The sequence below is a fragment of the Durio zibethinus genome, chromosome 27, assembly GCF_047325235.1.
Source record: "Durio zibethinus cultivar Kanyao isolate XHJ-2024 chromosome 27, ASM4732523v1, whole genome shotgun sequence".
Classification (NCBI taxonomy): domain Eukaryota; kingdom Viridiplantae; phylum Streptophyta; class Magnoliopsida; order Malvales; family Malvaceae; genus Durio; species Durio zibethinus.
Window position 1 is genome coordinate 6,715,899 of NC_143188.1, and position 14,992 is coordinate 6,730,890.

Consider the following 14,992-nt stretch of genomic DNA (forward strand, 5'->3'; position numbering starts at 1 on the left):
AGATTTTATGTCTCAACATGGGCCTGCAAAATACTCCCATTCAAATTGAACCCTTTCCACTTGTAGCCTATGATGGGTGAGCATCGAGGTGCCTTACTAGTCTATAATGGACAATGATGTAAGGAATAGTTTGAAAACCTTTTAAAAGTAATTCGAACCACATATAGTTAACCTTAAGGGTCGGAACCTAGGTAGAGCCTTGCCTTCCCTTGTGTTAGAGAATCCTAAATAAAACACATGATTGGATGTTTGTTTTACTTGTAAGGCTATGCATTATCTTTTCTTTTTGTATATGTTTGTATGTTAACCTTGTATGTTAGGCTTTGTATATTATTTTTACTAATCCTTTTCTTTTATCATGCATTCACATCAACATAAGGAATATTTGCCATAAAATATTTTTAACAAAGAAAATCCGAATTACGTCTATGGAAAGCCTAGGCAAATCTTCTACTAGCCTAAAAAGAAAGTCTAAAAAGCTGAAGCTTGTAAACAAAAGGCTAAAAATGAAAGTCCAAACACTGGAGCAAGAATAGGATGGATGGAGGAATTTGTGCATCAACCTTAATACAACAAGGTCATCCACTAATCAAAAATTGGCTCAACTATTGCAAGAAAACAAATAATTGCAAGCAAAATTACAAGAAAAGGATGCAATGCTCTTTGAAGTGCAAAAGCACATCCAGATGCTAAATGAAGTGGTATTGAGAATCAGAGTGAAAATAAAGGCTATAATTGAATAATATAAGTAAATGAAAGAAGCATATGTGAAAAAGTATAACCAGTTAAAGTCTCTATTTGATCGAATCATGGTGGCCATTTACAAAGCCAAGGACATGATAGAAAGGATTGAAAAATGGAAAGCAAGGGTGCCACCAGTGGGAGTACACAGTCAAAAGTTGATAGATTTCCTTAACAAAATGCAAAGCCACTATCGATGATCCATGAGTTTTTTTTCCCAATAGTTCTAAACTTTTCATGGATGTAATGTTAGATTTGGTTAAAAATAACTTTTAATTCAATAAAGATTTTCTTTGATAATAATTGCTATATGGAAAATTTTCCTTATTGCATTCATGTATTTTGTTTTAATATTCATTCTTATGTATAATTTGAGAGTTTCATGGACATTATTTTAAATTTGCACATTGTGAAAATCAAGGTTCAAGGATAGCTCAACACTAGTATTACACTCAAAGTAAAGCCAAAAAGATGGAGCAAGACAATGCAAGCCATTTTGAGAGGATCGAAAAAGCTCAAGAGATAATAGAGGGGAAGTTAAGTAAGATTCTTGAAGCTCTAGAAAAGATGAACAAAGAAAAATAATTAGAAGAAGATACCTCACATAGAGGTATTGAATTACCATACCTTCTAGGCTTTGGTCCACACTAGACCTAGACCATCCCAAAGTTTTAGCCACAACAAACTACATTCCCAAATTACAAGAATGTTTAAAGTTATACCGATCCTATCTTCATTGAAAAGACAAATAAGCCCAGCCAAATTCCCAAAATGGATGAGGTAAAAAAAGAGGTGAAGTTGCAAATGATTGTACCCTCAAAAGATTCAAAGATTAATCAAGCCATGAGCATGATTGAGAAAAGACTAAGGGCTATGGAAGCCATTGATTTCTCTGGCTCTATGGATACCACCTAGCTTTGTTTGGTCCCAAACATTACGATTGCTCTGAAATTCAATGTACCAAAATTTAAGAAGTACGATGGTACTAAGGGCCCCATTACACATATCACAATATACTATCGTAAAATGGTGACACATGCCAGTAATGAGAAGCTATTCATGCATGTGTTTCAATATAGCTTGACCAAGTTTGTTGCAAGATGGTATGTTAAATTGGATAAGACTCACATTAAATCATAAAAACATTTGACTCGATCTTTCATTAACCAATACTGCCACATCATAGATATGACTTTTGATCATCTTTCATTACAAGGGATGGAGAAAAAAGCATGTAATTCTTTTAAAGAATATGCCCAAAGATAGCACGATGTCATTGCTTAAGTACAACCTCCCTTAACAGAGAAAAAAATGACTGTGCTATTTGTAAGCACTTTAAAATCGCTATACTATGAGAAGATGATAAAGAACGCGACTAAGAATTTTGTCGATACGATGATTTCAGAAGAGATCATTGAAAAGACAATCAAGAGCGATAATTTGGAAGAAAGAGAGTCTTCTACTACTAAAAAGATGTCCAAGAAAAAAAAATGAGACTCAAGTTATGAGTTTTGATAGACAACAATTCAAAAACCACCCTCAACTAATTTATCCCACATTTCAGTCTATTATGAGTCATGCTTCTGCTATAGTTTCTAATCAACTCCATGACTTTCTTATCTGTCCACCCCTATGTCATCTATTCAACCAACTACCCAACAAGTGGTGTGCGAGAATCATGAAATTGAGAAAAGCCTACATTTGACCCTCTCCCTATGAGCTATACAAATTTGTACTAAGAGCTTTACAAGAACTATTTGATTACTTTCATTCCTGCAAAACAACTTGAACCTCCCTATCCCAAATGGTATAACTCCACTGCTTGCTGTGACTACCATTTTGGGGTGGCAGGCCATTCCACCAAAAATTGTATCCCTTTGAAATGTATAGTGCAGAGTCTAATCAAGGAAAGGCTGATAAATTTTGATATCGATGGAAACACAGCATCCAATGTTAGTGTTAACCCATTTTCCAATCATCCAAGGGCATAATTTTGGAGAGGTTAATTGAAACTGCTTATTATCTTAGATTTCTTAAGAATACAGATTTTTTTATGTACTTGGATTTTATCTCATCTTTCATCAGTTTAATAAAGTGACATGCTTGATACATTTTCATGATATTCTTTTTTTGTGTGAATCCCCATTATCTACTTTTACTTTCTCATACTTTTTTTTCATATTCATTCTTTGATTCCAAATAATGAACGTTCAGATAGTCATAACCATAATTCAAGATTTGACTTTTGAAACCATCATTCATGATGATGGGACTGATAGATAGAGATTATTGGGACTGTTGAATAAAAAAAAGGTAAATTGGGTGAAGGACTTTAAAAGTGATGCAACACATGATATTTGGAATTGTTCATTCATAAGCCTACTCTTGATCAACAAATGTTCTTCATTGAGAATGTTCACACTTAAAATGAGAAATGGCCATCTTTCTTCTATCCTACAAGAAAAAAAGAGTAAAATTATCCTTTGCTTCCCTATTTGAGCTTGTTGACAATTTTTTACAAGGAACCTTAACCAAAGATCACCCCTACACTAGAGGGTAAAAGTCGATAAGTTTGTTTACCTTTAGTAATTTCAAGGGCAAACCCCTTTTGTGCTCAAGTTTCTTGAAAAATGATGGATAAAAAAAAGAAAAAACAAAAAAAAATAAAGGAAAACAAAAACAATGAAGAGAAATTGTTGGGGCAAAACACCAATACGCTCCACATGCATAAATGATCATTCGTTTGATTACAATACAAATACAATTTAAGCCTATTTTATCCATTTTTTAGCAACCTTTACCCTAGACTACATTACGTCCCTTAAAAGTCTATTTTGATCGAACGTGAATAATTGATTTGGAAAATCAAGAATTAAATTAGGGTAGGCTTGCCATTGGATTGTTTGAAGTTTTGATCGAAGTGTCACTGATGGATCAGAAGATAAATAGAAAAAAAGGCATGCTAAAAAAAAAAAAGAAGAAACTACAAAATTTGAAAAAAAAAAAAAGAAGCAAAAACAAAACAAAAAAAAAAAACACAAAAAAGCAAGAAGAAGAAAAAAAAAAGGAGAAAAAAAAAAAGAAGACTTAAACTAAAAACTTGAAATAGTAGTTTAAGAAAAAATGAAAACTTAAAAAAAAAATTCATGTAAAGGTCCCAGGAATAAGGATGATTGGCTCAAAGATTGAAGATATTAATGAAATATGTTTTTGAAAGATGATTTTGAGTTTGAGTTCAAAATTGTCTGAATAATTATTATTTTGAATGTTAATGTCCTATTTGAATAAACACAGCATTTTACTTTTGTTCACCTTAGAGTTGTTCTTGACCATATATTTTCTTCTTTTAATAATAAAAAGCCATTTCCCTTATCCTTCACTAAATGGACATTCCCTTAATGAACCAAGGAAATTCATTATATTTGTCACTAATTTGAATGATTGTAAATAAATGAATGACATTTTTCATAAAGAGTTTTCCATTCTTTTGAAAGAAATGCAAGATGAGATAAATGGAAGAAGCATGAGAAAATGATTTCCAATGGGGTAAACAAGGTAACCCAATGATGAATCCAATGATGATTGGTTGACATGACTTGTGAGTTCTGATCAGATGAGAATAATGGCATGGATCAGCTGACAAAATTTGCTCAAAAACTATTAATATTGAGAAGGACTAGTGGAGTCTTGAGAACCTTGTCACCATAATTGAAATTTCATGATATCAATATTACATACATTGTGTTCACATTTGCATCCTAGATAGGACATGCATTTGCATCGTTGCATTATCAATTATCACTTATTCGATCTCGGCTCAATCCAGATAATTTTTTTGACTTATAGTTTCGTCTCAGTCATTCATCTTGGACCTCGACTCAGTCTTGGTTGCTTTATCTCTGAACTCACAATTTCATCCTGGTCATTCCATCTCAACTCAATCTAAATCATTTTTTTGACTCGCAATTTCATCCCATTCATTCATCTTCGACCTCAACTTAGTCTTGGTCACTTTATCTCTAGACTCGTAGTTTGACCTCGGTCAGTCAATCTCGACTCTATCTAGATCATTTTCTGACTCGTGGTTTCCTCCTAGTTATTAATCTTTGACCTCAACTCGATATTGGTCACTTTATCTTTAGACTCATGATTTTATCCCGATCATCTAATCTTGACCCAATCTAGATTATTTTTTTGACTCACGATTTCATCCCAGTTATTTATCTTTTGACCTTGACTCGATCTTAGTTGCTTTATCTTTAAACTCATAGTTTCATCTTGATCATCTGATCTCGACTCAATCCAAATCATTTTTCTAACTCACAATTTTGTCTTAGTCATTCATCTTTGACCTTGACTCAATCCTAGCCGTTTTATCTTTAAACTCGTGGTTTCGTCCTAGTCATTTGATCTCAACTGAGTCCTACACATTTTTTTGACCTGCAGTTTCATTTTGGTCATTCATCTTCAACCTTGACTCGATCCTAATCATTTTATTTTTAGACTCACGATTTCACCCCGATAATTTCATATTGACTCAGTCCAGATCATTTTCCTAACTCGCGGCTTCACTCCTATTATTTCTACTTACTAATTTGACTCATGAAACAAAATGAATGTCTAGATCTTTGCATCATCCTTATTTAACAGAGACATGTAAAGAAAGGCAACTGTAGACACTAATCTGTGTTCGGGATCAATTTTTGTTGTTATTGTTATTATTATTATTATTATTATTATTATTATTACTACTACTACTACTACTATAATATAGTATGCTATTTTATTATCATCATCATTCTTATAGTATAGTTTATAATATAGTCTTATATTATATTTTATTATTATTATTATTATTTTATTTTATTTCTTCTTTCCTTTCTTGTTTCGATTAGCAGTGTGAATTTGGGAAATTGAAATCCGATCAAAAGAATTCAACATAGTCAAAATTTTTATTGCATAATTAAAGGTTACAGACCCAATCCAAAAAATTAGCAAAGAACCTAGACTTAAAAATGAGGTTTGGGCAGAATCCAATCCTAGGATTCAAGCTTGGGATTGATTCTGTCCATTTCATAATAATTTATCCTAAGAATGCCTATAAATTAAACAACTCTCAGAGGACATAGACACAATTACACAGGGGAAAAGTTTGGTGGAAAGCTGATTGTTACCTCAGAAACAGTTTCTGGGCAGAAAAGAGGTTTTTGAGATTTTAGTTCTGAAAAATTTAGGTTTCGTTTAAAATTTCTAGGAAAGATTTGGGTTCTAGATTTTTATTCTAGAGTGTGGAGATTAGGATTATGGTATTTCTAGGTAAGAGTTTAGGTTTTCTGAGAAATTTAGGGTTTTCTAGGTTTTTCTAAGGTTTTTCTAGGTTTTTGGGGTTTTTTTTTTGGGTTTTTAGAATGAATGTTGAAGTTTTCGGTTGAATTTCTAGCAAAGATTGAATTTTTCAGCCAGTTTCTGGCCAAATTTCCAGAAATCGGTGAGTTTTGCCTAGTTTCCAATTGATGTCCTTGAGGCTGTTCTTTATTTTCTAGAAAGAATGCAGAGAAAACTAAACCTAGAGGAGAGCAGGGGATGTCTAAGGATAAAATGTTGGGAATTGACTTATATAGTGACCCAAAACGGCAACGTTCTGGATAGCCTAGGATCCATGCATGACCTATTGACCCGTATGTTGACCCGACCCAAATCGTAGGTTTCTCTTTTCCATTTTCATTTTATTTTTTATTTTATTTTATTTCATTATTTTAAGTTTTTATTTTTTTTTTGTTTTTATTTATTTGCATTTAGTAATTCGATATTTATAAAAAAAAAAATCTTTTCTTCTTGGAAAACAAAAAGAATAATAAATAAATAAACCTTTTCAAATAAGTTTAAAAGATAAAAAAATAAAAAAAATATTTTTCAAATAAAAATCCTTACAAAATAAATTCATGAGTTCTACCAAACTATTAAAGAATTTTCATGGATTTATTTTTTAAAATGGAATCCACCAAACTATTGGATAATTTCATAAATTATTTTTTAATAATAATAATAAATAATTTTATCCTCTAAATGATTGGAAGATTGCTTTTTAAATTAAATCTTACCAAACTATTAAAAGACTTAATAAAATCCTCAAAATTTTTATAAATCTTTTTATAATAAAATCTCACCAAACTATTGGAAAATCTGCTTCAAAATAAGTCCTACCAAACTATTAGGAGACTTTACTGATTTTTTTAATAAAAAAATATTAATAATTTTGATGACGAAGCCTTTTCAGGGTGGGATACGAGTCCCCATAAATACTCCTGAAGTGAGAGAATTATCTTGAATATCTACCAAACTATTAAGACAATTTTAAGACTAATTTTCAATATTTAATATTTTGGTAAAAACATAAACATTTTTTAAGGCTGGATAATTTGGAATCAAACTGATACCATCCTTAGGATGGGCATTGTGAGGGTGCTATAACCTTTCTCATGCATAATCATACTCCCGAACCTAAACTCTAGTTTCGTAGATCAAAATCTACTATTTAAAGATACCTAATCCACTCTTAGGACTCTTCTTTAAATAGGATAGATTCTATTAGGTAGCCAATCACATCTAAATTAAAAAGATTAGTGGTGACTTTTCTAATCCATGTGTAGCAGTAGGTCCACGAATCTATATGTTATGACGCCATGTTAGCAAATTTTTTTATGGAATTGCCAATCATTCTTTTATAGTGTGGGCCCTTCAAAGTACTAACAAATAAGACAATTATCTCCTTATTAATAAAAGGTGGTTGAATTTGAACTGAAGCATCTCTTAACCTTGGGGCATACTTCTTAAAGATTTCACTAGCTTTTTTCTACATAGTTTGTAAAGATAAGTGATTAGGAGCCAAATCTATGATATATTTAAATTAAGTGATGAATGCCTTAACCAATTCTTTCCAAGAACAGATATGGGTTCTATCCAACTGGATATATCATGAGATTGTCTTGAAATACATGAATCATAAGCTTCTCAGTACAAGAGTGTGCAACCATTTTGCAACAATACATGGTGACAAGTCAAAGGGCATTTTGTCCCATCATATTTTTCAAGTTCTAAAACCTTGAACTTGGGGCAAATTGACCACATCAAGTACCAAACACAACTTAGATACATCCATAGACCCTCAAAAGTCTATTCTTTTAACGACTCAGAGTCTCTTTGCTTTTAGATTCATCTTTTAAGTAAAATAGTCATCCTTTGCCTTAGAAGTGCTTATCTTTAGTTTTTCTTGTTCCTTAGGATCATTTAGATTAGGAACTTGAATAGGATCAGGCACTTTCTTCCCAAAAGTAAGATTGGTATAAGTTTGGAATGGTACTTGAGGAGTTGCAGATGGTATTTCAAAATATGCATATGGATATACCCTAGAAAAAAAAAAAAAAAGCTATCATGCTTTTTCCCTTTGAGATGTGTGCACTTGGTATAGGCTATCTAAGAGGATATAAAGGATCCACCACATCTTGTGATGAATTATCTTGCAAAATGTGTGTCTTCTCCACAATTTTTCCTTTGTTCATCTTATTAAGCATCTCTATAATTTTTTCTAACTCTCTTTTAATTTCTTCATAGGACTTTTCAACTTTTTCAATTCAGCTATCCTGTTTCTGCTTCATGATCCCTATTTTAGCATAAGTGCTACAATGATGGCAAATAGGCTGCTTGAAATTCTTTGATGATTGAGTTATCCTTAAACCATTTGTTACAACAATTAGGATGATACATTAATAGATATTTATGATAATAATCATCCTAATATGTTGGAAAATTTTTCCTATATGCATGAATGAACAAATAAATATATGCATTGAATGTTACCAATTTAATGATGCATGAACTTTGAACAATTATATGCACCATTAATGCATGAATGCATGTATTTGAAAGATAGAATCAATGCATAACAATTTAATGGATGCATGTGTTAATATTTTTACCACATAATAATTTAATGATGCATGATTCATGATGCATGAATGAATGTATGCATGCATGAATGATGCATGAGAGGCAAAAAAACCACAAAATTTTCCAAACTCATCATAAAAGTCATACAAAAGTCCTTTCATGTGTCCTAACTTGTTTTACATTCTATACAATGGATGGATTATGCCTCTACATTAAGATTGGGGCCTTATGGTTCACTATATGTAGGGCTAAGATTCTTACAAACTAAAGTCCTAACTTATTCTTTACTAACATCTATGGCGGATTAGTAAGGCACTCCAATCTTCGCCTATCATAGGCTATAAATGAAATGATTTAATTTAAGTGAGAATACTTTGCTAACCATTGGGGAAATTATTATCTCACAAGAGCGTAAGTACTTTACTTCTTCCTAAAAAGAACTAAGCTTAGGTGTAAAGCTTATGCTATGCACATGTACATGTAGTTTGTAAAGGAACAACTCTTAAAATGCCCCACAATTATTTATAGAAATAAATAAATAAATAATGGAAAAACAACAAAACAAAAATTAATATATTAAAATAACATCAAGATCATTCAACCAAAACATAGGATAACATAGGAATTGCCAAACTATCATAATGTATAAATTCATAAACTTAATTAGTAGACATTAAACTAGGAGTCCCACAAACTTTTTCTAATTAGGTGTGATTGATCACTTAAAGAATCTATCATTTTAAAGATATTCTAAGTTTGACTAAGGGTTTTTAAAAGAATATGTTATTATCTACTTAATAAAACTAGATTTGGGAGTTCAGTTAATGGATGAAAAATGTTATAGCAACCCCACAACACCTATTTTAAAAATAGTACCAATTAATTTTAAATTATCCAAAAGGACTTGACTTAAAAGAGCTTTTATTTTTGTTTAAGTTTCATCATTTAAATATCGAAAAAAAATTTAGCTTTTCTTCATCAATTTTGTAGAATTTCCCAAAAAACTCTTTTTCACCTTAAAATTATTCAAGAATTCTAATTAGTTTCTTGAAGAGATTTCATCGTCAGATTTACTAAAGATTATTCCATACTTATTGTCAAATCTTAGACTTTTCACTATTTCTAATTTCTAAATTTTACTCTTTTACATGAAAATAAATATCAATTATTATTATTGAAAATTTTGTCTAAATTTTTCATCAATCTAGATTGTTTTAAAAAAATTTCTCGCCTAAAAATTTTATTAAAGAAATAAATCAATCTTGATTTTTAGAATTTCATTATTAGAGTAAGTTTAATTCACTCTCAAAATTTTGCAAATTATTCTATTATTTATGCTTATTTTTCCTTGAAAAATAAATTTCAATCATTATTATTGAAATTTTAATCTAAATCTTCCATCAATTTGGATTAATTTTTTAAAAAAAATTCACTTAAAATTTTTTTAAAAATCAATCAATTTTGATTTTTAGAATTTCATCATTAGAATAATTAAAATTTAATTCAATAATTTATACAAAATTATTTTTAGAACTTATAAGGGAATACAATGAAATCAAATTAATTATTTATCTAACCTATAAATTTAATTTAATTAACCTACTCCTAATTTTTAAACAAAATCAAACAAATACATGAACAAATAAATAAATATTAATAGATATAAAAAGACAAAAAAATATAAAAAACAATAACATAAATCTTAAGCAAAAGGAAAAATAGGTTAGTCAAATAATTATTTAAATTAATTAATTAATTAAATCAAAATAAACAAATTAGATCAAATAAATCAAATAAAAAATTAAATCAAACACATTTATTTTAAAAAAAAATGAAAACTACCAATTCGAATAAAAAACTTACTAGATCAACAAGCGGATCTCATCAGGTCAGGCCGTAGATCTTAAAATTTTTTATGTTGAAAATGCAATTGTTTGGCCCATGTAAAAAGTTTACATATTTTGTTTTTCCTAAGTTTTTTGTTTCAATTTTCTCTCTCAACCCTAGATTTTCTTACCCTCTTTTCACCTTAAATATAAAAGCCAAGAACACCAAGAAGATTGGCAAAAAATTCAACGGAACCCAAAAGTTGACCACAAAACCCAGATCTCATCTTTGGAAACTACAAAGCTTAACAAAAAAAATTTAACATTCGCCAAAAACTTCATTGAAATCTTCAATCTTCATCAAAAAATTTAAAATTTTTTAGAAAGTCAATCTTTTCCCAAAAGATTAAAAAAAAACCAAAAAAGTTTCCCAAAACTCAAGTCTTAACTTCTCATTTTTTTTTTTTTAATCTAAACTTCCTAAATCAAATCTAACTTACAATCAACCTCAGAATCTTATCCCAAAACTACCCAGAATAAACAATGCCAGAGCACTTGTTTTCTTTTTTTTTTTAATTGCTGATTCTTTTTTTCTAATTATTCTCTTGATTGTTGAAAAATCCTTTTTACTTGGTTGTGGACTCTTTAAATAAGGACCTAATCCTAAGTAAAATAGAACAAGAACTCCCTTGTTTTGTTTCATTAGCTTTCAATTTTAAAATTTAATTCCAATTCTTATTTAGATGTCCCAAAAAAAATCAAGTGCTAATCAAATATTTGAATCCCAGTTAACATAGAAATCTTGACCAAAAGTAACTTCAATTCTTTTTCAAATATAATTCAATTTTAAACTTTTTTTTTAAATGAGCCAATAATAAAAATTGAGAAATAAAATGCATTAAAATAAAATAAATAAACTAAAATAATAATTACTTAAAATTTTGTCCTACATCGAACTTTAATAAATTGAAGCAGATTAGCCAAATAGGCCCACAAGTATCCACACGCTTCATAAACACCTTTCCTTACTAAAAATTTACAAAGGATTCCACATTATTTGGATTACATTTGCATCTATTTGTCGATCCAAGGAACTACTTTGAGTTTCCTAACACAACTAAACACATAAAATGGATAATGATCATTTGCACACTACCTCTCAAAGGCCTTAAGTGTTTGTTGCACCATTTTCCCCTCACACATGATTCTTCCCCCTAATTATTATTTTCACAATGTTACATTCCTTAAATTCATCATAAAGCAAAACTTCAGTTGTCATATGCAAGCTAAAGCTATTGATAAGGAAATTACATTTTACATTAGAAATTTTCAAAATGTTAAGAAAGCACACAATCCAAGAAATCTACTAGGAAAGTCTGAATGAAGAATAATACAGAAAAAAAAAGCCATGCCAACCTCATAAAATAAAAAATACTATGTGATAAAAGCAAGAAACCCATGTTTACTTGTCTAGCATAAAAAAAAAAAAAAAAAGATACATACTAAAGAGAACTAGAAAGCAAACGGATAAATCCTTAACAACTATGAAACACAATCAAGTCACCATTAATAGAAGTATTATAAAACATAATTAAACAAAAATTTTTAGATAAAAAATTTAAATTTAAAGAAATTACTTAATGAATGATCAATCATTGGGGCACTTGTGAAGGAGATGGCTTATGCCATTGTGGTTGGCAATATAGATCCCTACCAAGCTATTACACAGGCATAGTAATTTAACAAGACATTTAGGAAAGAGAAATCTCTAGGAATTGTAAGGAAAAAGTGATTAAAATCATTAGGAAATCGTTCGAGAGAAGAGGCAATAGTGAAAATGAAAGAAGAAAGGAAGAAGGTAAGAAAGAAAAATTGCAACATGGTTAATAGAATTTAGGTAAGAAATTTTATAGAGAAAAATCCCTAGGAAAAGGAGAAATTTGGGAAAAAGATCATAAATGAAAACAAGATAGAGATGCTATGAATTTGGGAAAAAATTACTAAGTTAGATCCTAATAACGATAATTTTATCTAAAAACATTAAATTTCACTATTTTTTTGTTCTTTTTGTCATCAACCACCCAAGTTTCAATAATGTAGAGGTGTTTTGCTAGATAAATATTGCTAAGTAAAGTCAAATAATGAGTTTGTCTTAAAAAAACATTGCTAAATGCACTCAAATCTTTTTCACATGCTTTATATTTCGCTACTACAAAAATCGCTGACTATTGTGTATATTTTAGTGGCGTTTTGTAGGACAAACGCCATTATTTTTAATTTTAATGGTGTTTAAGGTATAAATGCCACTACCATTATCAAAACATGAAGCTTGTAGCTATTTTTAATAAAACGCAGCGAATAAAATGCTATGAAAAAACCTTTTCTATTATAAGTTAAATAATGCCAAAAACAAATGAGATGTCCCCTCATATTACTTGGGGTGATGGATCCTTTCTTGATTACTCATCCACCTTCATATGCTTCGGACCGTATGTAAAAATATCATTTTAGTTCTAAGGAACTTTGACTTGTACAATTGAAATCAAAGTATGATAATTCACATATAAGGTGACCCAATGCCTCAAGTTTAAGTACTAGTTACAGATAGCACATGAGAACATTTTCATAGACACTTAAGTGAAATACCAAATAGAGTTCTAATAATGAGCCATGTTTAGTAAACTTGTTCCCTAATAAGCACCTACGTGTTGGGCCCAAGTATATCCATATTTTAACTTATGAGATTAGTTATTTTTCATATGTAAGGAGGCTCAATATATACCAATCTTTTAGCATTGTTAATGCCTTATCTCAACAATACATTGACAAGGAATAGTTCAAGTACACAACTTTGATATAAAAGGATCTCATAATTGTAACTCTTTACAATTCCTTTGCAATGGCATTATGTTCCATAGGCTTAATCCAATTAAAACTTTGATAACTCTTTATTAATGATGAAGGCAAACCTTTCAATCACTAGACTATAGTTATGATTTTCATGTCAAAGAATCTACAAGATGCCTCAATGATCTATCATCCGTCTATTTCTCATGATGCCACCTCATTGAATCTATAATTTTGGAAGACATGAAAAGTTGTTGAAGTCTTGTATTAATAAAAAATAGCATAAAAACTTAACAGGGTTTTTTTTACACAAACCTTATCACTATCCTCATTCAACCTTTCATTGGGGTTTTTATCCACCCAATGAGAAATACCATACAAATTACAACATTTTTTTTCTATCACCCCAATACAACATACAATCATTAGGATAACTATGAATTTTCTCATATTCGAGACATAAATCCTTGATCATCTTATTTGTTCCTTACAAGATTCATGGATTTTTGCAAAAGGAAACATTTTTTTTATAAAATCTAATAATAAAGTCAAAGAGTTTCCCATCCATCCACATAAAGATTTCAAGTGAAAAAGATAAACACAAAAAGATAACCTTGAATGCTTCAATCCCTTATAAAGTTCTTCATTCATATCCTCAAGCAACCTATAAAACTTTGATGCTTCTCCTCTAGGTTATTGGTCACCTACACCTATCCTAAGTTCACCAAATTCATTCATTTCAACATTAGACTGATTAAATCCATCATTTTGGGGAGAAAGATTATGAAAATATTGGTTATGAATGTTAAAAGCATCTCGCAACATGCCTTCAATGTCATCTGCTATAAAAGGATCATGTTGGTGTTTGAGAGCCCTTAAAGTTGAAAGAACTCTAGTGGAAGACCTTGATGATACAAACTTTCCATGAAAATACCAATTAGCATATCCCGAGAGAAATCTAATACAAATTAAATGTTCAAAAACAACTTCACGCATTTGCCAATTGATATTAGCACACTTCACACATGGACATAATATCATATTATCTTCACTTGTATTCTCAATGCAAAATTAAAAAAATTTTCCACTCAATCTCTGTACTCTTGACTTAATCTTGACTTTTGCATCCAACACTTATCCATTTAATACTTACTATATTATCAGACCAAATGTATATAAATAATTTATATGAAAACTAACATGTAAAATACTTAAGTTTACTATGTTTTAAACAAAAGATAATAACAAGACCAACACTTACAGAATACAAGAACTCCTTATTGTGAAGTATTTTATCAGCTACCTAATATTATGAATGTTAAAACTCTATTGCTAACGTAGATAGTACCCTAGAGTATATTTGTAGTTGGGGTTGAAATAAGGCAAAACAGGTACAAAAAAAACCTAAAAAAAAAAGAAAATAAAGGGGAAAGGAAAGTGGATGATGGGTTAAAAATGGGTATTTAAGGAAGGTGGGTTTTGGAGAAAATTGTTTAAACCAAAAAGAATATCACAAATTGCAAAAGCTGAAGAAATAGGCGAATGAAGTAAAAACCAAAGTAAATAACTAATGAATAGTCAAAATAGAGTTCTAAAAGACAATGCTCGAATACTAAAAGCTGAAGGAAAAG